Raw genomic sequence first — 23,361 nt, forward strand, 5'->3', positions numbered from 1 at the left:
TGTTGAAATTATCATTGCTTGGCTAAATAGATTAGTGAACGTGCTTCAAAGTGTTCGAATGCATTAAGCACCTGATGTCTATTAGGCACCTAATCATTAAAAGGTTAATCCACCCAAATGTTAACAGCGCACATAGGTGCTCTAATTATCCTTCATCTAGAGCTTATGGGTCAGAACGTTTGAATAGGCATAACGACCCTGTGATTTATATTGCCTTAAATTGCAAATTTTGATGCTCATAGACAAGAAGAAGAGAAAAGACCGGGTATAAGATCCCTAAAGCCGAATAATTTTCCTATCTTATCCGATACACGGGAAAACCACGCTAGCGGATATGATCCACTCATAAAAGAATACGAACGAACCAACCAAATCTCCGCGGCGCTGATTGCGTTGCGAGAAAGTGGTCATGTCTAAACAAGACGCTACTGCGTGTAAACGTTGGGTTCACAAAAGGCCCGAGCAACATACCTCTTGCTTGGAAGTTTATCGCATATGCAAGACAACACACTGGGAAAATCAACGAAAAAAAACGTTGCAAAACATGATAACAAAATTTTTAACGCGTTAGTTCCCAAAATATCAACAAGCGTTACATTGATATCGCGCGAACAGTGAACGTTACGTCGACGAAGAATGGGCAAGCGCAGGCTTACACCAGCACTTGGCTAATGCATATTACCCCACTGCCTTTCCTGTCTTCCATTTGTCTCTCTCTTTCTCGCTAATGCGTATTCAATATACTGGAAACGGCACATGCAGTACTAGGCGGCACCCTGAAAAACGTTTTTTTCTTTGTTTTCTTTTCAAATCATCTCAACCTATGTAACAAATATAGATCGCTCAAACTGATGGAAGTCGTGAAGTGTAGCTTTGAAAAGGAAGTGTACCCATGCAGCAATATATCATAGCATTATCTTTTATTAATGAAGCAGGAAAAGGATATAAATGGGTGACCATAAATCTTTACTTATTTTTAGGCTTCCTTTTCTCTAGTAAATATTAAGCGCGGCACGAAACAGTTAGAGAATTTCGTTTCACTTCGGCAGAGATGGGAATCAGTCTTACTCGACTAGATGCGAAAGATACATTATTTATGTTCAGTAAATAGAATTAACCTTCTTGAAAACAGCTACGCATTGTCTTCATTTCACTTTTCAGTACATCATATTGCTTTTAGAAAATTAGTTTTTAACATGATCGCATGCTATTGCGCCTTTTATTTTTTAGTTTAGGTTCCAGGGCTATTGCTACCTTTACAGCAATTTGTATAATCTGTCTTGTTCTACGAAAAACAACATGCTAGCATTTCACGTAATGGAACATAAAAAATTATTTATTTTAAGAAATATCGAAGATAGTCTGAGAAGCATTGATTCTTGAGCCCGACTTTATATATACATCAGTTGGGCTGTTTTGTTATGTATTCCTTTGGATTGCACACATTCCTTACGGCATTCTCTGTAAACCTTAATGCTATAAACGCCGATTTACCCTTTCCGTCCTAACACTGCACATTTTCAGCAGCAGAAAAGCGACGCATAGGCAGTTTAAAACTGTCCACCACGAGGCATTACGAATGATCATGAAAAAAAAGAATGAGCCGTGCAAGTTCGGGGAATGCGAATTCAAAGTTTGGTAGGCCATGGTGAACAAAAGAGAAACCTATTTAGAGATGGTGACAGAGAAACTAAATTAAATTTTATGGTTTTACGTGCCGAAAGCAAGATCTGATTATGAGGCACGCCATAGTGAGGGGGGGGGGAGGGCTTAGGGAGGAGTAGGGGGTAGGGCTGCGGATTAATTTTGACCACATGCGGTTTTTCGACGCGCCCCCAATGCTGGTACACGAGCGTTTTTGCATTCCGTCCCCATCGGAATATGAATACGGCATTCTGCCCGCAACCTCGAGGTCAAAAGCGTCACGCCACAGCCACTGGGCTACCACCGCGGATTATCAGTAAATGCAAAACATTATGCACAGACGAAAAACACTTACTCTATCGAGATAGCGAAGCTATGTCCATCGACTGCGGGAGTATTGCATGACGGGGTATACTAAGAAATTAGAAGAGCAGCAAGACGAAACCATACAATTCTAGGGGGTCATTGGCAGGCCGCGTTTCTCTTCTGGCACATTCGCGATCAAGACTAGCCGGTGGCTTCTCGCATGAGCATAACATAAGAAAAAGTAATTCACGCTTGTTAGGGAATATCGAAGATGATCTGTCAAGCTTTGATCCTTAAGGAATGATTTTTTCTTTCAAATTGCAGGCATGAATTGTCTAGGTACAATTGTCTAACTAATCGTCGTAGGTATAAAAGACAGAGAGAAAGATTTTAACGAAAGCTGGAGATGGTCAGCCCAGTTACTTCAGTGTTCGCTGCTTGTGAAATTTAGATGGTGGGCTTGAAATGACAAGAGAACGAGAAATGAACTTGTTTGAATAGAGGGACGTATGAAGTAAGCACCACGTCTTTATTTTTATTTTGTTTGGTATCACGACACACCGGCACCTATTCGTATGAGCCGCTCCTGCTTAGGGGATTTTTTTTTTGTGAGCACGGTTCCTGGGACCGAGCACACGAATATTATCCGCCATAAAAGACCTTTGTTGTTGGCGACTCACGTTAACTAAGGATGTGTTCAATATTCCTACTGTCCACTGCCTGAGAAATATCATACATGACATTCAATTGCATTTAAACCGAAAGCCTGATTAACGAAATAAAAAAAAAATATATAAGTACGGCAGAATGTTTAACGACATCTGTGAGGGCTATTTGCTGCTACGAAATGTTCTTGATATCAGTTAGCTAAATCTCAACAGTTTACTGGCCTTAAAAACAACTGCAAGAGCAAACACACAGTTCCATCTCATCCACCGGTCTCGCTTCGTTTATGGCTGGTTATTCTTGTGTTTCACTATCGCTCTTTCGTCATTTCCTAGAGAAAAGTGCCTCCGGACCACTATAGCGCATTGAACTATCGAAAGTTACAAAACTAAACGAAAGGGCAAGCGAAGTGCATCCTAAATCAAATATTTACGTGACAGCTGCGGGAGTATGGAGATGCGCTCCAGATTCAACGGCCGCAGGACGCAGCCGTAAGTGGAGACGCACTCTCCGTTCGTCCGCGAACGCAACGCCATCGGCAGTCTTTGAGGCGCGTACGCGCGAGAACCGTGCTGTCCGCATCGCGCGCAGTCACCATTGTGCCGACCGAGAGTTCTTTCCTCACTGGATTCCGTCTGAGCAGACTAGACGATCGGTTTCGTTCGCCTCGGGTGCCTCCCATCCCGCGAATCCCCGGTCGACAAGTGAACACGCGCGTCCGCGGTGTCCGAGCCTGTAGCGGTGGATTGCTCCAGCGCTCTAGGCCGTGCGTAAAACGTGCAACGACTACAGGCTTCCCTTTTTTTTTTCATGTTTTGCTCCCCTCCTATTTACTACTCCATCTCTGATACAGGCGCGCCACGTCTGGCTTCCCTTCGCTCTTCTTTTGTTGCTTCTTCTTTTGTGTGCGTTTATAGCTGGCATCATTCGGGCCCCAGAACGCGGGCAAAGGTTCGCGAAACAGTACGAGCGTAGAAGACGGTGTGATCGTGCGCAGGACAGGGCTTTCCGACATCGCGAATTGGTCTACGCATAACGTAGCTTCCGCGACCAACAGAAGTACCAATGTAAACTGCTCAAAATAAGGAAACCTGGATGAAGTTGCTGACACCGTTTCCCTTTCTGTTTTTTTCTTTCTGTTCTATGTCCTAAATGAAAAGTGATTGGGCAACCGTTCGTTACGTAAGAGGACACCATTGTTGATAATTATGTATTTGTTTCCTCAGCAAAAGATGGGCATTTCACATTGACCACAACGAACTGCACACGCACCTCCGTTTTCATCTGGCACATAAATTTAAGGTTTCCTTATGAAACGTATTGGTTAGTTTACAGAAGCCTAACTGGATTGCTCTCAGTGGAGGTCAATTATTCATTGTGTCACCATGCGCAGAATAGTTCCCCTAGCGAAATACATCATTACGGAAGCGTTGAAAATTGAGCTTGCCGGTACATCTTCAAAATTATTCGGAGCAGCGCTAAACGACGAGACAAGCAAAACCAACACAGGGGCGCCCTTCTATCTTTGTTTCTTTGTCCGAACGTTTAGTGCTCCTCTCAATACAATACGTCATTATAAACTGCTTAAACAAAACAGCAGTTAGCGTTTTCACCTCGACAAAGGAACTAGGTCCGTTCAATAAGTTTCACTTCAAGGGTAGTAAAGTGGCAGCGTCTAACGGGCGATCTGGTGAACTTGGTCCATGAAAAAAAGCTCTCTCTCTCTCTGTCTCTCTCTCTCTCTCTCTGTCTTTCTCTCTCTCTCTCTCTCTCTCTCTATATATATATATATATATATATATATATATATATATATATATATATATATATATATATATATATATATTCGATGCCGAGACTTCATTGTTGTCAGCATGGCATTACTTGTCGATCGAAAGAATGGCTCAGCGCTATTCCCTATCGAATGCACTGATGCCCCGCGCACGTATCCCAGCTCGCCCCTCGGTTGCATCTCCCCACGGAACGCTGAGCAAGACTCATTCAAGGAGAGGGTTGATGGTGAATGACGTTGTTTTAAAAGACTGCGACGTGACGGCTGCTACATTTTGACAGATCTCCGAGGATTATAGCAGCAGAACGTAAGGAACACGGACACAGAAGGAACGACTAAACGAGGACGCAGCTGTCTAGTCGATCGTTCTGTGTCCGTGTTCCTTAAGTTCTGCTGCTACAGTCCTCGAAGTATGGACCAACTAGTCCAGTTAAACATGCTTTCGACAGATCTCATTTCAGCAAACGTTCTCTCCTCCCACATTAATAAGTGTGGTATGGTACTATGAAGAGGTACGACGATGTTTCCTTTCTTCTTTTTTTTTAAGTCTTAGTGCGGAAAATCAGCGTGGCCCCAAGTCACAGTATTGGGAGCTCTTGTACTACACAGAAACATAACTGTCGCTGCAGTGTACTCCAATTTGCTCATTTGTTCGCTGTTGTCTTTTCTTCTTACTAGGTTCATTCATGTCGTAATATTTATATGTAAAACACACCTTTATTCTGCGTATGAGTCTGCATACAGATTCCTCATGCTTTGCATGCGAGTAATACAAAAAGAATGCGGAAATATGACGATGTATGAAGAACTTCCTTGCGAGTTTGCTTCTTTGCTTATTTCTTTCTTTCTCTTATTTCGATATTGACTCCTTCCTGGCTTTCACTCCTTGTTCTTTGCTTCTACTTTTAATTTTACAGCCAAGCTGTTTATGCGGGCCCTGTGCCGTCGTTGTCGGACTTCGCTAAAACTAGCATCAGCAACAATGCTCCAGCGTCGTCGTCTTCTCCCACAGCTGGCTTGGCCGTGGCCGCTCGTCATTCCAGCGTAGAATTTCACTTCTCTTCTGTCATCGTAAGGGGGAGGCCGCGTTTACGGGGGCATGAGCCATTGCTTAAGGGAGTATGATCCATTTATCTTCTTACGTGACGGGCATATTTATATATGAAGTAATTTAATTTTGAAGAATAGCAAGCGGCAATGTAGGGCAGATGCTGCTAACCACGCCACTGAGCAAATTGTGACATCGAACGCAAGCGACAATGGCGGACTGCAAGCATACCGTCACTGACGTCGTTCTCGCCGTCGCAGTCGAACGTGTGTGTAACCTCATTAAGAAACACAAAGACGTCAATCGTCAAACCAATCCAACCAATCGCCAAACAGTTGCAACGCCCGCATCTTCAGTGGCGGGCCTTGCATCCAATATACAGATCTTTGGATTAGTAGTTCCGCACATACAACTATGCGTGGACGACGAGTACCACGAGTACCACGTGGACAACGAGGAAGCAGCTCCCTACCACGAGTGCCAGCGAAATTTGGCTCGCGAATGGGCTCGTCGTCGTAGGGCGTGCTTCACACCTCCCCCCCCCCCAAAAAAAAAAATAACAGAAAGAAACACTGGGAGAACCAAAAGAAAAAGCACGCAAAAGCGTAAGTGAGGTGAAAGAATGGCGAAACAAAATATTTACAATATAGACTGCTTGCGAAGTTTGACTTGCATGGTGTAACACTCGGTGCGACTAACATAGCTTTGCTGTACGACCATCTTCGCGGACTGGAAGGGACGGTACATTTCTTTTTTAAGTGGTACCGCATGCGTACGGCAAATATCGATTTTGTTATCACGCTGACGTCATCATCAACGCGCGCACCGCATTTCTTGCTTCCGTCTGCATGGTCGTAGACAGATACGTGATTGCAGCCATTTAAATCGGGAAGAGGCAAGATTATAAGGTATCTCGGGATTTTCTACAAGAGTGTGTAGGACTGCTTTCCGAGACAAAAAAGAAAAGGAGATTTGTGCTGCCTCTGGTAATTGCTCGTTCGAGAAAAAAGAAGCGGCTGTACATGTGTCGTCTATTTCAGACCTCCCTCAGGGAATATTCACTGCCAGGTAATAAAACTTCTCCGTTCGTCCGGTGTCCATTTGCGTGCCCCTTTTTCGACTTTCGCGAATAGGTGTCCTTCTGCAGAGCAGATTGCAAACCTCTACACTTCTTCCTTTTCTAAGCCTAGACTTCAAGTATTTCTTGTGTGTGTGTGTACGGGTAATTACACCCAGCGAAGGATTCATTGAAAGCTTAAACTTTAATGTAGAGGTAAAGTCGAACATTATTCACGTTTCTCACCCATACAGTGCGCAACGAATCTCCACAGTTGACCTAGTTGTACCTGCAGCAATATTATATGGCGGCAGGGAAGATCTAGCGATAAAAATGTGAGCGGTATGTTCCGCTAAGAGAACTGGCAGTAAGAAAAACGTTTAGGAAGCAGCAAAGCTCGAACACGCGCTGCATATATATACTGCAATAAGGTTTTCGGTATTACAGCCTCTACGCAAAGTATAGCCGCACTTACAAATCTCTCCATCTGATCCTTGTTAAACAACTGTGTTACTATGAAGTGAGTGTCATTGATATGCAAACAACCACGACGGGTGAAGCGAGCGGCCAGCGCCAGACCTCATTACGCCATCCACGTTGCGCCATGGTGTATCGTTCACCCCTGCGTTGCGAATCCTGGATTAAACTGCCTTGCGGCGAGCTTGGTCAGCGCCATTGATTCTGCGAACCCTGACGCTACCGTTAGCTTCGATATGGTGGTCAGGCGCAGCAGGTAAGCTCGCAGCTATGGTCAAGTTATCCATAACTTCAGGGCATGCTGCAATGCACAAAAGCAAATTATCATCCCGTGGCTACGATCAGATTCTGTTAGCGATGCCAGTGGCAAGCGCTATTCCCAATATTCCGCTCCGAATTCACACACAGTCACCCTGTATTTACACCCGTCTGTCCGTCCCTCCTTCTTTAATCGAACACACTTATTAATACCGACGCCTTACAAGTCCCATGAGGCCAAAAGACGGTGTTGTCCGCAGCCAGTGATAACAAAGGACATCGCCAGCAGGGACGCCATCAGCGTCTTTTATATCGTCAGTTGAAGAGAAGAGAAAGCAATTAAGGAGAGGAAGGGCAGGGTGGTCAACCATACGAGCTGTCTGTAGTAATACCGAGTTAAAGAGAGAATGAGTTAGAGTAAGGTCACTTAAAATGCAGTAAAGTGAATTAAGGTGAAGTAAAATGAATCAAAGCGAAACAAAGTAGATTAAAATTGATACAAATAGGCGCAAGAAAGATTAACGCGCGTTAAGGTTGATTAAAGTGGAGTGAGCTTAATTAAGGTGGATAAATATTGGCGAAAATTTGACCAAGCCTGGATAAGGTGGATTAAGGACGGTAAAATTAGAGCAAGGTGATTTGAGGTGTATTAAGGCAAAGTTGTGAAGGAGACGTGACATTGTTTGACATCTCGTATCATGAACGTAACTATTTAATAAAGAAGTCATCCTACTTTCGCATTGAAACCACGCAAAGATACTTAAGCGACGGTCAATTTTGCAGCCAAGTTCGACGTAGTTTTAGAACCTAGACGTCTCGATAATTTCCTAAGAATATTGCGAGTATGTGTATAGTAACTACATCTATATATATATATATATATATATATATATATATATATATATATATATATATATATATATATATATATATATATATATATAATAAGTGTGTGTGTGTATGTGTGACACTATGTATAGTGCATGTGCTATTCCACATAACACAATAACCGATATTCAGAAACTATTCAGAATTCAGAAGCTTGTTCTGTATACCTGCTTTTATGCCATTGTTTTACATTATAGCTTGTATTTCTTTATCGTATGTTCTTTCCTTTCTTTATTTTGTTACGCCATGTATTTTTGCCACGCTTACAAGTTTCTATTTACCATTCTTATTTTGTATACGATGTTCTTTGCCATGTTTGTTTGCCTTCCTTCCTTATTTTGTGATTTGCCTCTGTATTTACTTTGCCCCTCCCCTCTGCAATGTACAAACGTACCTTGAGGATATGATAAATAAATAAATAAATAAATAAATAAATAAATAAATAAATAAATAAATAAATAAATAAATAAATAAAGACATGCCTGAATTCCCATGGAGCAGACTTGCGATCATAGGCACGCACTCAAATACAAGACAGTGCGATCAGGTGGCATGGTGCCATATATTCAGGCTACCAACCAGCCTTAAAATCACAAAACATTTCATTTGTAAGAGCTCTTTGTCACTGAGCGTCTACCTTGACCGTCTGGATTTACCGGCTACCTTCGATAATACTATGACCAGCATCAAGACTTGCTGGAATCCGGTTTTGAAAACAATTCCTGCGTAAGAGGTCTTTGTGAATAAGTACCCCGGTCCCACACAATCGTCGTAGTAATGCGGCGGCATCGACGTATCTATTCTCGCAATTTTTTTCTGAATACCAGACTCCAGTGCGAGCGACCGTAAAAGAAAGAAACATCCTAAGCTTACCTCTGCTGTCAACAGTATGATGCAATCCAAGTCAGGGCTATAAGCAGACAAAAATAAACTAAGAAACAAAAAAACAAATCCAAATAAATCGTATTTTCAGGTGTGCCCCTGGTGCAAGGTCAGTGCCTGTTGTAAGATACACAAAACTACAGATAGAAATTGATAACCTAGACTAAACAATGAAAAGACAAAGACTCGGGTCGCAGACCCGAATCTTCTTCAGCGACCCTGGTCATCGGACTCTCGTTCGCGCAGCGAGTAGACGCGGCATGCTGTACTGGAAAAAAAAAAAAACGATTGCTCAGTTGCCGCTCGATCAGTCGGATCAGTCGGATTTTCTTTGAGCAGACCCACGACGATCCGCTATTGCGTCCCAGGGAAGTGCAACTCCTTCGGGGAATGCGAGGCACTGATGCGTTTGGGGGATTGAAGGCAGTAATGCACGATAGGCCAGGCTTGCTTGCGCGGCAATCTGTGTTTTCGTAGCAAGGAACTGGCGAAAAGGGCGATTAGACGTCACATCTAGACAGTGCAGCGTGCCTGTGTTGCCATTTGTTTAACTTGAAGCGCCGCAGCATCCAGGCAATCATGAAAACACGTCGCAACGAGTGGAGAAAACATGCAAAGGCACTGCGAAGCTTACTCAATCATCAGGGTAATTTTTTACGGCGTTTTTGCGAGCGCACTTATTCCGCAGGTCTTAGAATGCGAACGCCGCAGCAGAACAATCTACAGCGCCATTACTGAGTAGCAATTGGGCAAAGAAAAAACTTGAAACTGTTTCTGAGACGTAAAACTCGAAAAGTGGAGAATACAATCTGCGTGGTGCTGGCTCCATGTGGCGTCATAGAAAGCAACAGACAATATGTAAAAACACATACATGGGCAAGTCTACCAAAGAACAGAGCACGCATTAATGCAGGCATTTAGGTAGCATAGCCACTCAGAAACGAACTGCTGCGCAACCAAAGTACATACGGATCTGGTACATTGCACTCTAACTGCACCGAGCATATTATCCCTGAAAGTCGTTATGTGGCACAGATTACACTGTCCGTATAATGCACGTCTGATGAGCAAGCTATAGCAGGACCAGTGGCATTGGCCGCACATGCGATAAACAAAAGAACACAGATGGAGAGAAAGCCTTGAACCACTTTTGCAATGGCGCCGTCAAGCGGACTGCGGAATTCTCATCTCAAAGCATGCACGAGTTGATTTGACTTTGCTTAAAAAATGCGTTGCAGCTCCACCATGTGCTTGGACGTTGGACCAGTGCTATAGTTGTGCTTCGCGCTCAACGAAAGCTGTCTTAGTTCCCCTCCAGTTCTCTGCATATATAACGATACCCTAGTTAACTGTTACATCGCGTAATTGGGCATGTTGTACGCCAGTGTATCAGCGGCGAGCACAAGGGGGGGGGGGAGCTTATGGAGCCGCAGCCTCCCCCCCCCCCCTAGGAATGTTTTCGTGCTGTTATATGCACCGCTGACCGAAACAAGCCCCGGCGCTGGAGATCATTTCAGATTTCGTCTAGAATGTTGTTTTTTTTCCGCTGGAAAAGACATTTCGGCGTGAACATTGCGAACTCGGGATGGATTATGTGACAACGCGTATGCACCTGGAGTCACCCAACGCAAGGAGACCCATCCGAGCACAAAGTTTCAAGGGCGTTTTGATGGCAAGCGGGCACGTCGCGGCATCTCGCGGAGGCCGCGGAATCTACGGAGCGCATGGATTTAAATTCCGAAACTTCATGGCTATAAAGTTCGCAAACTTTGCTGCGAAAAGTGCATTGATATTTCCAGTGTCGTTATTTACATTTTCAATTCCGGAACTTTGTTACTTCTTCTTCTTTTGCGGAAAGTAATAGGCCACGCGACTTTCTATTTTCCGGATAGTCTTATTATACTGTAGCGGTAGCAATTATGCGGAGACTCCAGGCGCATTCCTGCCGTCGCTGTCGTGTTCCGTATAAAATCCAAGGGCGATAACATCATCACCGCGCGCCGCATGCTGTATATGAGAGGAAAAGCGTGGGATGGAAGCGGGAAATGGGTGAGCCGACGATGGTGGCTCACTCTTGGGTGCGCAAGGGAGAAAAGCGGGAAGGAAGTGCGCCGGCCTCCATCGCGCGAGATGCATCGGGGGGAGCGCATGGAGGGGCGGGGGGGGCGGGGCGGGGGGGGCTTAGGATTTTGTGATCTGTGAATCTGTGATTGCGCAACAGTTTTACGTGCCTTGTTCAGCACATTTTAGAGAGTGACTTTTGCTTAGGTATGTAGCTTTATTGGAGACTTATACGTATATATAAATATCTTGTTACAAGGTTTTGTGTATACATGCACTGAACTTTATTTACAGTGACGCATATTCTGGGGGGGGGGGAGCCTTTTATCAAGCTGTATCTTAGCATTTGTATATTCAAATGGATATTTGCATTTCTAATGTATATATTGCAGAACATATGCAGTTTATATGTGCTCTCTGCTGCGAATGTAATTTCGGTGCAATTACTCACAACACACCACCGGTGACAGTTGATCCTGCGCAATACATTGGAACCAAGGGCAGCTTCATTGAGATTTTTCCCTGGCCGTTGCATATGCACAAAAATGTAAACAAGGTTCTTGCATGACTAAGTTTCACTGAAATACTTGTCCTCCACTTGTTCATTCCACGGCCTTGATTCTTTTCATATATGCGGCATGCACTGCTCTGCTGGTCTCTAACTGACATAGTTCTAAAGTTCGTCTGATATGTTTACTTATTAAATAGACGAAACACATGGGAGCATCGATATCACTTATTTCTGGCACAACTTTTGGGGCATGCGAATATATTCTCTTATAAAAAATACACATTTTGCTTGTCCTGAAAGTGCGTAGCGTTCAAGAATTAGTTTGCAGCATCTTTGGCAATGGAAATGCAGTCATTATTCATGTATTTGATCTCTCCACAAATTGTATAAAGAGGCCGAGCTGCAATGTGACACCCCCCAAACGAAATTTCTGGGTACGCCACTGGTATGTATCACTTAGTCATTTCATTCATCATTATTACCCACGGAGAAGCATGCTAAGTGCGTGACCCAGAAAAGTTCCTGAAAAACAAGTAAATCATGTCCTTGGTCTTCGAGTCCAGAAGAGAAGCTGTGTACCTGCACCGCATGCCGAAGGCCGATAATCAATACAAGATTCATCTGTGACGTCGCAGGGATAAAAACTTAATAATAAGGACAGCGGTCGTGCAGCGCTGGAGGTACCTGATTAATCTTATCATAAACTCGGCCCGAGAGGTAAGTACATTTGTAGCAGTATGACCAGGAAAAAAAAAATAAAGCGTGTACACGTAGAACTTTTGGTTGTTTTATTCGTACGCAACAAAATATTATATGCGCACCCAATATCAAGCCAAGATCCTATCCATATACGCACAAACCAATCACGCGTGCCACCACCCATTATCCTCCACACAATGACCTATTCAGGCATGTCAGTTCTTTTTCTCAGAGTAATATTGAAGTCTGACGAGCGCAGTAACCCACATTGCGTGAAATGTCAACTGCTTCGGCTATCATTCTCGTGTACTAATCTCTCTATTTGAACAGATACGCAAGTGTCGGCATATCATGGCGAGCATACGTAAACACAACAATGCGTGGACATATGGATCTAATTACTTTTGTTTGGCGACAAAGCGTGCTGTCTATGACTAGCACTGGTGCATCGGCCCGTCTGGGCTATGTACACTCGGCCACAGGAAAGTGGAAAGGCACACACCACATTCGTTTTGCCGGGGCATACTTGTTACCATGTTTGCCCTTACGAAATACATCATGATTTACAGACCTTTCACACTCGCCTTTCCAAGTGCGGACAAACCGCACTTAGTTTGCCATGCGCGGAAAAATCACTTCAGCCCCTACTGACTCGCGGCATTTTTAAGACAATTTGTGTACCTCTCCTCTAAATTAGTGGAGAGTGGCCTCTCCACTAAATTTACCTTTTCCCGTTTTCTAACCGCTTCAGTTCCTTTTGCCGAAGTCCTTACTCATTCCCACTACATTCTGCGACTCCGCAAGACTGAGTAACGAGAGTCAACAAGTCCATTCACCTGATGCGAGAAGGCTTCAACAATAAATGACATGTGGACTCGCTGCAAGGTCATGCGAAAAGAAGTGACATACCTTGATAGTTGTGTGGAGGTTGCTGATGGTGACAGGTGCTTTTGCGTGTGCATATGTAAAGAATCTTGATTTGGTACTCAAATATTGAGTGTAGTACATGTAATATCTCGCTTACTATACTTGAGAGTCAGTTCTTTTTTTTTTCTTTGACGTGTCTTTTTATGCCGTTACAAAATGAAATTATGTACACTCGCCCAACTTTTCATCCTATTTTCAGACAGATCCTTGCAATGTCCGTCACATGGGTAAAACGTGGTGATCAGCGTTTTCAGCTTTGCCAGAAACCTTAGAAACACATAAAGTGAATCATAGATCTCAAAACTAAAGCCTGCTTTCTACAATTATGTAAAGCAATGTTGGAGAATATTTGACTTGCTAAGGCAATACTAATAATATACTGCGCATGCACAAAAGCCAAAATGCTTACACTTCGTGTTTTGCACTCAGCCGCACATTTTGATGCTAATGAAGGAATCTAAAGCTGCGATGGCTTCGAAAACCTACCTACGCAAATGTCCAATTCACCCCCCCCCCTCAAAAGAAAGGAACGCTGTGATAACTTACATCGTATTTTCTTACTAAAGGGAAAAAGCGCAAAATATAATAATTACTTCCCTCCACCTTGTGGGTTTCCGCAGAACTATTACGTCAAATCACATTATCTACTTAGATGAAACCTGGTCTAGCGGCATTTATTCACTTATGCTAGTTAGGTCGGCAAGCTCTCTAGAGCACTATGAGGACTGCTATCTCTCATATGCAAGCACTAGCAGCAGAGCGTAATTGTGACGGAAAGCTCTGAAGCATCCTATATTCAAAGCCCGTCTCCTAGACGTTTACTTATTTGATGCTACCAAAACAGATATTTGTCGGCTTATTCTATCAAAGCCTTGGGCGTGAAATCAGCGTAACTGAGCTACAGTGCTCAGGGAAGATGGAGATGAATTTTCAGGACGTGTTTCAGTACCTACCATTCCGTGATGGCATTGTTGATAATGAAAGAGCAAATCTTTCCAGCGAACAAGCTTTCAAAGGTAATTGGAGTGCGGGTACACATTAATCATCCCGTCTTAGGATGCCTGTGTTGCAATAGTCGTAAGACGGAGGTTTATATTGGGCCGACTCTATATCCTTAGTGGGATTAGTATAAAATGCATAATTACTCTCCCTGGAAAAGCGCCCAAGCTACCCTAATCAACATTGTTTAAGAAAGAAAGTGAAATTCAGCCGAGTGTCAAAAGAAAAATTTTAATTTAGGAGATGAAGATTTTTTTTTTTTAACAGAGAAGTTTAGGTGAACAAGAAATAGAAGCACATAGTTTAGAAAACTCAAGCAAATAAGCAAAGCAAATATTGGGTTTATGCAAAGTGTTCCCGATAGGGTGTGTAGATAGTGCAATTATGAGTTATTGTTTTGGTGTCTGCATGCAAGAGATTAATTTTTTGTGGGTTTTTCATACATCGGACAACCAAACTAGAGGTAAACGTTCTAGCTGTAAGTAATATATCAACATTGTCCGCTTCAATCCTACTATCAGGTGTAATATATTATTAGGATATGTGAATTTATTGGGGAGTTTCAAGTTGTAAACATGATAAGCGATGTTTCGTCTTGCTTTTCCTGGCACAAAATAAAATAAATATTGGAGAACGCTCAAGCTTTGCCTTTAAGAGTGGAACGCAATAGCATTTAAAGACCCCTTACTGATTTTCAAGCTTCCAGGCAACTGCAGCTTATATAACCGTAACGTTTACCGGAAAACGCTAGCTGCGAACGCTATTCACGAAGGCGAGCTTTCTGGTAGAAACGCGGCCTCTTGCGTAGGTCGATCTCCTGTTATTGTTTCGCACTTTTAATATTTAACTCTGAGAAGAGCTAACACAAAGCACATGCGCTGTCCATGTTCTTTTTCCATTACGTTTGTTTGTGGGCTGCCGTTCTCAAAATTCTGAGGAATAACTTTGTAAGGAATGAAAGAGAAAATATGAGCAACTTTGGTGGTATAGAAGTGGTTAGGCATGCGTGATTTAGAATTTGGTTAGAAGTTCTTTTCGCAGAGGCGTTGTCCGACGCCGGACGCCGGATTTTTTGCGACCCGGGTTCCTTCGCGCTATCGCGTTGAAACATATTGGCAAACGCAAAGAGCATGATAGGTTACAGTTGGTTTGCGGCTTTAAACGCAATAAGAAGGCTTACTAGCAGGGTCAGGAAAACCGCAATATATATTTAAGGTGACAGAAACATTTGCCGCATGTCTTTCTCGCTCAGAAGTTTGTTTATTTATTCCTGCCTATGTTATGGGTGCCTGGCGAATCAGCAAAATGAAAGCCCCTAAAATTGTGAAGTAATAGGCACATGTTTTATAAGCCTACGAAATAATTTCTTTGTTTGCAAACGTTCTTGCTATGATTCCTCAAGAGTGAACGTCTGAAGCAACGCGACTGACGTTAAAAGTAGCTCTGATATTGTGCCTAAGTGAACGCACAAACAAGTTTTTAAAACATATTTCCATTTCCATTTCCAATCCCACGAGGCAATGCCTCTTTATAGTAAGGCGCACGTGTGACAATGAAAGATGCCGTGCCAAAAGCGCGTTTTGCAAATCTCTCGCAGATTCGGAAAGGAAACATTTTGAACTTACAGTTAAGTCTGGTCAAAGTTTATAAAAGCCCTGATCCTCACGCGGATGCGCCGTCGGATTCCCTTTAGATACATATACTTGTTCTATTAGTGGAGTTCAACGTTTCCTAAGGATCTGACTGAGCATTTCTGAAGTTCCCGCATATGTTGTTTGAGATGCAACCAGAGTGAGTCCGTAGGCGCTATGGCAGCCACATTTAAACACTAAGAATTTTGCTGATTCGTAAAAATCCCTAGCACAATATATTGCCTGGGATTACGAAGAAGTTTGTTAGCATGAGAAATTCCCTAATTTTTCTGAGACAGCGAGAAGTCTTTGCTAGCAACCGTTGTATTCCCGCTTGTAGAGGCAAACTGCAGTTGTAAATTATATTCCCCGAAAGCCAGCAAGTGGACCTTTTACACATATACTAATCTGGTGTTAACAGGAATGCAACCGAATTCAGGAAACTATAACGCCGGCAGCGGTAATTCTATAGCCGAAACGACTGCTTTCTGTCAAAACCGCTGGTAAGAACAGAGTTTGAGTCAATGTTTGCTACATCGTCAAGAGAGCCGAAGAAAGAAAGTCAAGAGCGGTGTCCCTCAGTGGGAGTGAGGCCCCGCGTCACAGGACTACAGCTGCGCGGGATGACCAGACACTCGAAGGCGCTGAACATCAGCAACGGCCTTGTCATAGGCATTCGGGACGCTTATAGGAAGGACAGATACGTGACAATAACTAGCATTCCGGACCATTAGCACCAGACCACAGCTGCACCGGGTCATCGCCTACAGAAAGGGCATCTAAACATTAGGTTCAGTTGAAACTTTGCACTGTACCGTCAGACCGAGTGTGCATTGAAGCCCAAGCCTTACCCAGACGCAAGAACTGTAACTACACTTTTATCTCAGACAAAAGGCCGCCTGCATCTTCCATGGTTACGTCACTAGACCACCTCTTCAAAAGCTCTCCGGGCCTTCAGACCTATCACGTACGAAGCTTGGGCTAAGAACCGCCGGCCGTCCACCTAATCTTCGTCATTTGGCATGTTGGTGCTTTGCAACGTCCGCTCCTAGATTTCATCCAGGATACAATTCTTTATATTTTCCTTAGAATTATGTCACAGGCCACACTTGCACAAAAACAAAACTACTATAGGAGTATTTTAATGATTGGAAAATGTAGAGAGGTAAACAAGTTGTAGAAATCTGATAAACAAGTGGTGATAGTTACACCAAGGTGCCAAACAAAAATAGGTACAAAATAATCTACAACTTGAAGTCACAGTCGGGCAGCACTTGACAGAAGGCAGGTGAACTTCCGCATAAAAAAAAAGAAAGAAGAAGAATTCACCGACGATTACTGTACTACATAATGCAAAATTTGAGCTCAGCTCCATAAGTGTTTTCATTTCGTGATATATTGGCTGGCGCAGACACTTTGTCTCATGCGGCATGTTGCAAACGGAGCGAAGTGTGGCCCGACTGCCTCACCAATCGGCAGATCGCGAGACGCAGCGCGTGGATTACGCGTGGGTTCGATTCGCAGCAGCCTCCACAGACAGACCTCCACTCACGCAGCCCTTTGTTTCCAAATAGGATATCGGTGGAACCATCGGTGAACAGGTGACGCGCGCTATTCTGACGCCGTGTAGTAGCCATCGTCGCTGTAGAGCCCGTCTTGCGTGGCACTACACTTTTTTCACGCTTTCGCCATACCTGACGCCTCCACTTTTCGACTCATGGTTCCGCTGCAGCCTCCTCCACCGCTTTTCTGCTGTCGCTCTCTTCGCTATCACCGTTTTTCATGTTTCACGTTTTATGTTCATCCGTCGCTGTGCTCGTTCGCTCGCTTAAGAGGGACGCCGACACCGACGCTCGCCTCAGCAACGGAAGCCTAAAAGCTGCGCTCTAAAATCATGAAGATCATAATACTGTGAGAGTATTAAACAAAAGGCGGGATGAAAACTTAAGACTTGAACGCAAAACATTTCTTTCTTTTCTGCAGTGCTTGCGCATGACTAGAATGCATGAACCGATAGAGGACAAGCAGAAAATTGAATGTGGCTAAATGTGAAACAGCTCTTTTAAAGCATATGTGGCGTGTGTAATTGAATGCCTAGTCCAGAAATAAAACAGGTGACATTAAAAAACAGGCAAAAACAACATGAGAACTTATTAGAATTCCATTACTTAGGCCTTCGGTATCCGACCTCGTATGAAGCTATTGCCGTTCCTTAGCTGCTCTTTAACTTCAGCTCCCATGTCGGTGAAATAAATTAATCGAAATTATCACGACAGAAGAATAGCCAGATGACCTGAAGAAGCTACCTGCTGCTTAGACGCTGAAATCCGAGTCACACGTCATAGCTATTGCGCAGAACTGGGCTTTTGCTCACAATGATCTTTATGCGCAACAGCTATTCGTAAGAACAAGGACCAGACAATCACAATAGCAAGTAGTTGCGAAAGAAAACCTTTGTCAATCTGGAGCCTGCTCTGGGTCGTAAGAATGAAGTAAGACTAGAACATTTTTCGGAGAACAATCATTTGTTGTAAGCGCATGACAGAAATAAGGCACGCACAAAGACTCAGTATTATCAGTGGCTACTGTAGAATTAACAAATCTTGGTCGACGTTAAATTAGCTAGAAAACAAAAAGAAAGTAACAGCGCGGGTAGCTGAATGGTTATTTGAAATGTAGCGGCCGAAGGAACGAAAAATGTCGGCCACGCGCCGGTGAACGCGCTAAGTGGACACCCGCAACCTTCGATCCAGTCTCGCATTCTGAAGACATCAGAATGTTGCATCTAGGAAAAGCACAGAACGCATGCCCTGGCAGGTGTGGTTGGTCCCTTCGAATGATGAATGTAACTTTAAGCAAAAACAGAATAGACACCAAGGGTGTGCGTAACGGCAAGCCCGCCAGTGTCGAGCACAATACTATGAAGAAAAAGAAATCTGTTTTGAAAGTGCCCGAAATAGATGCGGTAATTGAGGTACAAAATGAAATACGAAATTTGGAGTCTTTCAATTTCTTGGTAAAAAGAAGGAAAGGAAATAAAGATTGCGTAGAATGTGAGAAGTCAAACAACGAAACATTGAGCAAAGCACGTACGATATTGTAGACGCAAGGGAACACAATTAGGTTACAGAAGAAACGCGTTTGCTCTTTTGCGCACCCAAACAGCGTAGAAAGCACACCTATGAGGAACAATGTGATAGCTAGGATATGAAGGAAACCTGATTCGAGCAAGACGTTTCACAATATACCGATGTGATTTTCATTCTTTCTGCCTAGAAAAAATCAGGTTCTGAGTCACATCAGGATGACACTACCTGTCCCTGGAGCGAACAATAATTCTTGTTTTTGACAACTAAGACGAGCTTACAAGATCAGCTGGAGCACAGCAAATAGAAAAAAAGACACAGAATCCTTAGTAGGTAGATGCTACCTGCTTGATTAGGTCCATGTAGCGCCACAAGTGTGGCACGTTTTCTGAGGTATTATAGACGCGAAGTTTAATAACTGCATATCAAGTTATACTAGTATGTATTGAGTAAATAAGCACCCATGAGTCCGTTTCATTCATGTGAACGTGCTACAAAGCTACGAGAAAACCCGCACGTTCTTTTCTCAGAAATATGGTCGCGGATGCAGAAGTCTTTCTTCCCTCACCAGTACGAATTACTTTTTTTTTATAACTGAAAAGCTATATGGTAAAGCTTTATGGGTTTCAACAACAGTTTTATGGGGAAGAGTTTACAGTGAGAGCGCTTGCGCAATGCGATAACACGCGCAGAAGCAGAATATAACGTACATGGAAATGTTCCTACAATATAATCAAATCAGACTGGTGTGCTTCGTTCTTAAATGTAGCTATATAAATGCACGAATGTTAATTTAAAACAAGGTATGTAGAGGTAACCTTTGCTTATACATGCCCTCAGGTATATAGTGCTTGCGTAAAGGGTTTTATTTGTGTTTGAAAACATTAGGGAAAAGTAAATCGATACAATATCGCACGAAATCATGGGGGAAAACAACAGCGGTTGCGCTACTGCGTACAACTTTTCTTTAATAAGGCACCTAATGCAAAGGTTTCAGGCGTATCTATGTCAGCTGCACCTCCCTTCGGGCGGTTTGCCTGGAAGGTTCTATACGAAAGCAACAGCATTGTAAATGACAATGGCCGAATCGACAACACGAACAACACATTATACAAATTACTGTCTAGGGTTAGTGCTGCCGCAATAGACAGCCAGCCATTCATATGCAAAGTGAGCACGTAGTCACAGTGACATTCAAACACAAACGAAGCAGGCGGGAGCACTGTTGATGCTAAGGAGTGCAGTGAGATGGCAGTCAATTTGCCTTTGTTTAGTGATTTATCTTTCTTGTCCCAAAAATGGCGCGGAAATGTCGCTTAGTATAGCGAAGAGTTGTGCGTCTAAAAACTAAGCAATAAAGTTTTTCTTTTCTTTTTTGTGAACACACTGACTGTAAAAGGGCTTTCACGATTACGTGCTGGTATCAGTGTCTGTTTTGGGGCCAGTTGAATTTACACGCTCATACAGGTCTGCGTTCAAAACAACCATTAGTCATTGCAATATGGTGTATTTTACTTTTTGTTCATACAACCACTTATTTTACTGACAAAAAAGTGGGACCAGGGCTTTTCAGGACTGAAGCTTCCTGCACTTCCGGCACACAAAAATAATTCTTGCGTTCTTGGCATGTGTGGTGAGCTCGGTCATTGAATTTGCATGAAGCAGGCTTGTCCCCTTGGATTGATACGATGATACCAGCCGAATACCATACAATGTGCACACATGTCTTCGGTGCATCTTCTTCATATAGCAACCAGTACTGGCCTGCTAAAGATAGTTTTATAGGAGGCGTACCCATATATGAATTTCTTTATTTCGGCATATCTTAATTTCATTAAACTAGAGGCGCATTTCTTCTGGTATGAGTTACAGTGCCAATATCCGGTATACGGTATATATGCAGATATACTGGTGGAAAGAAAAAAGAAAACATTAAATGTTTAGTTCTACAGAAAAAACATGGAATGCTGAGCAATAAATGAAAATTGAACGCTTACGTTCCAGAACTATGAGGAGCAAAGTAACAGTGACAGAGAGAAACCATTATAACAAGAAGGGTGGAGAGGTAAAATAAATGAAACTCGCGCCGAGCCATGCTCCCTCAAGGGCTGCAAAAGATAGCGCCAACATTTCCCCTTCCTCACTCAGGACCATTTGTCGCTCTAAATGTATGTCGGCTTTCTTACCTACATAAGGGAGATATCGGGAAAGAAAGAAAGAAAGAACTAAAAGAGAGAGTGAAAGAGAGAAAACCCTGAGTCGACATAAGGTGATGCCTGTCAGAAATATACGCAAGGGTGGTTCTAGTCTGAAACCAAGTTGACTGGGTAGTGCAAGAAAAAACAAAAGGACCAAAGGACTGGTGATTGGAAGTACGGATACTCCGAATCATTCGAGAGTAATCTTGTGGAATTCCTGAGCGAGGAGTGAGACGAGGGAGGAGGGTCGATGTCTTGCTGTAGCGCTATGGTGCGCCCGCCTCGGCTGCAGGCAGTTGTGGTTTCGATTCCCACCTCCGTGAAGTACCCGCTTGTTCAAAAAGACACAAGCGTAGTGCGGCCTGGCGTTCGGCTTTTTTCAAGAGTGACACGCTTGGGAAAGGAGGCTGAGCCCTAAACATGCGCCGAAACCCTCGTGAGCACAAAGAGAAAGGAGGTGGGGGCCGCTGCAATGGTGGCAACATCCCATGTGGCGGCACCATGGAGGATAATAAACATCTTGGTGTGCCATCTCCCGTTGCGCCTCCAATCAGCTCGCTAGAGCAGATAGGCGAGGGCTTTGAACTTGCATTGCTACGAGCCATTGGTAGTGTGTGCTGCCGACGCGCGTCAGAACAGAGCCTACGAAACTTCTGTAACAGCTGTAGTGAAGCATACGCGCCCCTGTGTTTTTACATGGCACGTTGAAGGCGACGACGAAGACCCATGCCATGATTACTTGAGTGTGTCTGTTCCTGTGTGCCAACTCACACTCACCAACCCAAAACACAACTTTTAGGTTTACACACCATGCTCCAAAGTCATTTTGTCTCGGGAACAGAAAGATGCAGGCCGAAAAAACCTACCTCACTTTTCAGAGGCTAGAGCAGTATCGAGAGCTTCAGGAACGTGGTTGCTATGGCAAGGTTGACATTTGGGGTACCATTCCCGGTGGTGTTTTGCGAAAAACAGCAAGTAACTTCCGTCACACTTTCTACAATACGTTCGTGCTTGCCGAGGCCTCTCATATGCTTTCCTTCCATCATGGGCGCCCCAAATGCACCTATTTAGGTTTGGTCACCTTTGGGTTGGGGATAAACACCCTTTTCCAAGCAAAGCGAGATCCCATAGTGGACGGGCACCAGGCGCGCGCTCTTACCTATTTAACCATTAAGTATACTCAGCGGCAGCACTTGCCTCCCTCCGCATGCTATCCAACAAGGTCGTCTGTGGTCGGACAAGAGGCTCCCTTAGACCACACATGACATTCCTATTCAGCTCCCTTTCGATATCTGAACACCCACATGAAGCTGAGCGCGTGCCCAGGGATCATCTCTACCTATTATAAAGAAAACGTAGGTTTACGGTGGCACCAGAATTTATACCCAGTACTTCCCGCGTACGAGGCGGATCCTCTACCGCTAGGCAACCACTGCTGTAGTTCTCTCACCTGCACATCTTATCTGCTGCTCCTCTAGCAAGATAGTGTCCTTGGTGTCGATGGATGAAGCTAAAGAGATGGTGCATCGTAGCGGAGTTAATATAAGTAAATTTGCTTCTACCATGAACTAATCATCAGCTGTCCCTGTACACAGAAATCAGTAGTTATGATGCTGTTGTGCAAATTGGTTTGCAGCAATGGTTGTTAAGGGTGCATCGTACAATTTTCGCTGCGTCGTCACAAGCATCCCCGTCAAATTCTGTTGTGTTTTCTGGGCTCAAGATTTTTTTCAAAAAGGCAGGTGCACTTCTACTCGCCCATCACTTGAACCCCAGTCAGCGATTTGACTCTTCCTAACCGTTGTCTTTGTCGTGCCATCCTCACGCTAGCATATTTGTCAGCCTGCCTTCTTCGTTCGTCGTCATGCCGCATTCGGAGTCATTCCCCTTAGTAGTTATCGTCGCAGCGCTTTCCTCTTCGTAAAAAGGAAAACGAGAAAACAGAGGGAAAATCTTCGTTTACTCAATCTCACCTTATTCTGCGGACGAAGCATTACTGATGTTTTTTTCTTATATTGAAAAGAATATATTTGTTTTTAGCCTTACAGTAGAAGCCACAGCTGCCGTGAAAATGCTTTGATTTCCATCTAGTAGATACCTTTCCTAAGAAGGTCACAGAACAGAGAATATTCTGTTGACGAGTGCTTACGGTTGTTCTGAAAGGAGCCTTGTAAATAGGCTGCTCTTCATTTCAGATGGAAAGCACAAAGCTGAATGGGGTCCTCGTCGTC

This window comes from Dermacentor albipictus, chromosome 4 (genome assembly GCF_038994185.2).
Source record: "Dermacentor albipictus isolate Rhodes 1998 colony chromosome 4, USDA_Dalb.pri_finalv2, whole genome shotgun sequence".
In the NCBI taxonomy this organism is placed as follows: domain Eukaryota; kingdom Metazoa; phylum Arthropoda; class Arachnida; order Ixodida; family Ixodidae; genus Dermacentor; species Dermacentor albipictus.